Genomic DNA, 3709 nt, shown 5'->3' with positions numbered 1-3709 from the left:
AAATAGCACTTTAATATCAAATAACAACTGTGCAGAAATAAAGTCACAGTAGGGTGGAGGCAGAGTAAAGTCAGTTGGGGGGGGGGAGGGAGGGCGAATGTCCATAAGGGGCAGACTAGAACGGGGCGGGGGGCAGCAAGAGAAAGAATGTCCATCCCAGGGGCAGTACATAGGTAGGGAGGGCGGAATGATCCATAACTGGGCAGTAAGATAGAGTGAGAGGAGGATGTCAACATCAGCGGCAGTAGAAGGGGGGGCCAGCAGGAGACAAAGCAAATGTCCATAGAGAAGTAGTAACGGTAAGACGGGGGATGTCCATAGGGGCAGTAGCGTAGGTAAGAAGGGGATTCCAATAAGGGCAGTAGTAGTGAGAGGGATCTCATAGGGGCAGTAGTAAGTGAAGAGGGGGGGATGTCCATAGGCGCACATAATCTCTCTACATTTCTAGGTGTCCTGTAGGGCAGGCAGTGTGCACCCAATCACCCTCTGAAGAGCCTTGCGGTCCGTGGAGGCGGAGTTGCCGTACCAGGCTGTGATGCACCCTGACAATATGCTCTCGATCGTTCTCCTGTGGAACGCAGTGAGGGCCCCCTGGCACAGGCCACATTTCTTCAGCATCCTGAGGTTGAAGAGTCGGTGTACTGCCCTCTTCACAACGGTGTACGTGTGGTTAGACCATTTCAGCTTCTCTGAGATGTGTACGCCGAGGTATTTGAAGTTATTGACCGTCTCCTTGGCGGCCACGCCACATGACGAGGATCGGTCATGCTCAGCCTGAAGTCCACAATCAGCTCCTTTGTTTTGCTAAAGTTGAGGGAGAGGTTGTTTACCTGGCACCATGCTGTCAGAGTGCCTACCTCCTCCCTCTAGGTTGTCTCATTGTTGGTGGTGATCAGGCCTACTACTGTCGTGTCGTCAGTGAACTTGATGGTGGAGTTGAAACTGTGAGAGGCCACATAGTCGTGGGTATACAGAGAATACAGGAGGGTTGTGAGGACGCACCCTTGTGGGGCCCACGTGTTGAGGATCAGTGTCGAGGAGGTAATGTTGCCTACCTTCACCACCTGGGGGCGGCCCGTCATGAAGTCCAGGACCCAGTTGCATAGGGAGGAGTTGCGACCCAGGGCTTTGGGCTTTGTAAAGAGCTTATAGGGCACTATAGTATTGATAGTTCTTGATAAATGTAATTTGTTTATTCAATTAAGTCCTCTATGATTAACATTTTGATTCAAGTCTTTGTCATGTCATTGCCTCAAAGATAATGGCTCCAATATGGGCTACGGGAACTCAAATAGATAACACATGTACAAGTCACTGCTACATGACCTGAGACTTCACAACGCAATAATCCCATTGTCTGTTCTCCAGCTGTGTGTGTGTGTGTGTGCGAGCGTGTGCATCTGTGTGTGTCTGAATGGAACACACGTCTAAGCCTGTCAATATCTCTCATCCATCCGTGTCGGATCGTTTAAGTGAAAGTTGTGAATCACAGCCTTTTTGTATCTGTCTGGCCCTTTGGAACCAGGAGCATCCTATATCAACAGTGATTCATCCATCAGTCTCTCTCTCTCTCACCACACACACACACACACAACACACACACACACACACACACACACACACACACACACACACACACACACACACACACACACACACACACACACCACCACAAACCACACACACACACACACACACACACACACACACACACACCACACACAACACACACACACACACAAACACAACATCCTCTGCTTCCCCACAACAGACACACTCCTACCAGGAACCATTTCAAATCAAAGATTATTTGTCACGTGCGCCGAATACAAACAGGTGTAGACCTTACAGTGAAAATGCTTACTTACAGGCTCTAACCAATAGTGCAAAAAAGGTATTAGGTGAACAAATAGGTGGGTAAAGAAATAAAAACAACAGTAAAAAAGACAGGCTATATACAGTAGAGTAAGCGAGGCAATTAAAAGTTAGCGAGCCTTTCATACAGACACCGGTTTGTCAGGCTGATTGAGGTAGTATGTACATGTAGGTATGGTTAAAGTGACTATGCATATATGATGAACAGAGAGTAGCAGTAGCGTAAAGAGGGGTTGGCAGGTGGTGGGTGGCGGGACACCAATGCAGATAGCCCGATTAGCCATGTGCGGGAAGCACTGGTTGGTCGGCCCAATTGAGGTAGTATGTACATATGCACATGAATGTATAGTTAAAGTGACTGTGCATATATGATAAAACAGAGAGTAGCAGCAGCGTAAAAGAGGGGTTGGGGGGGGGGGCACACAATGCAAATAGTCCGGGTAGCCATTTGATTACCTGTTCAGGAGTCTTATGGCTTGGGGGTAAAAACTGTTGAGAAGCCTTTTTTGTCCTAGACTTTGGCACTCCGGTACCGCTTGCCATGCGGTAGTAGAGAGAACAGTCTATGACTGGGGTGGTTGGGGTCTTTGACAATTTTTAGGGCCTTCCTCTGACACCGCTGGTATAGAGGTCCTGGTTGGCAAGAAGCTTGGCCCCAGTGATGTACTGGGCCGTACGCATTACCCTCTGTAGTGCCTTGGGGTCGGAGGCCGAGCAATTGCCGTACCAGGCAGTGATGCAACCAGTCAGGATGCTCTCAATGTTGCAGCTGTAGAACCTTTTGAGGATCTCAGACCCATGCCAAATCTTTTTAGTTTCCCGAGGGGGAATATGCTTTGTCGTGCCCTCTTTCACGACTGTCTTGGTGTGTTTGGACCATTCTAGTTTGTTGTTGATGTGGACACCAAGGAACTTGAAGCTTCTACTGCTCCCACTACAGCCCCGTCGATGAGAATGGGGGCGTGCTTGGTGTCTCCTTTTCCTGTAGTCCACAATCATCTCCTTAGTCTTGGTTATGTTGAGGGATAGATTGTTAGGTTCTGGCAACCACCCGGCCAGGTCTCTGACGCTTCTCCCTATAGGCTCCCTATTTCAAGTCTCCGCTATAGGAGCCCTATAGCTCTCCTATTTCAGGTCTCCACCACCACCCACGTCTGAGGCAGCCAGCAGCCAATACATATTTTCTGAGTGAAAATACGATTATGTGATGGAGGATGCTGCATACTTCGTTAATACCACAAAAGATTAAAAGACATAAAAAAGCATTTAAAGGAAAACAAAGAGGGGGTGATTATGATGATAGCTCTGGCTTGGCTTGCCTAGAAAATAGCAGGCTCCTCATTGTTGCCATGTTCAATATTTTGACCTACATTCTTTGTTGTGGGAGAGATAAATCTAAATCACATTCTTTGTTGTGGGAGAGATAAATCTAAATCACATTTCTTTGTTGTGGGAGAGATAATCTAAATCCATTCTTTGTTGTGGGAGAGATAAATCTAAATCACTTCTTTGTTGTGGGAGAGAATAAATCTAAATCACTTTTTGTTGTGGGAGAGATAAATCTAAATCACATTCTTTGTTGTGGGAGAGATACAATCTAAATCACATTCTTTGTTGTGGGAGAGCTAAATCTACAATCACATTCTTTGTTGTGGGAGAGAATAAATCTAAATCACATTCTTTGTTGTGGGAGAGATAATCTAAATCACATTCTTTGTTTGTGGGAGAGAATAAATCTAAATCACATTCTTTGGTTGTGGGAGAGATAAAATCTAAAATCTTCACATTCTTCTTGTTGTGGGAGAGATAAATCTAAATCACATTCCTTTGTTGT

The sequence above is a fragment of the Salvelinus sp. IW2-2015 genome, linkage group LG8 (genome assembly GCF_002910315.2).
Source record: "Salvelinus sp. IW2-2015 linkage group LG8, ASM291031v2, whole genome shotgun sequence".
NCBI classification, from domain to species: domain Eukaryota; kingdom Metazoa; phylum Chordata; class Actinopteri; order Salmoniformes; family Salmonidae; genus Salvelinus; species Salvelinus sp. IW2-2015.
Note: the sequence above shows the minus strand (reverse complement) of the source record.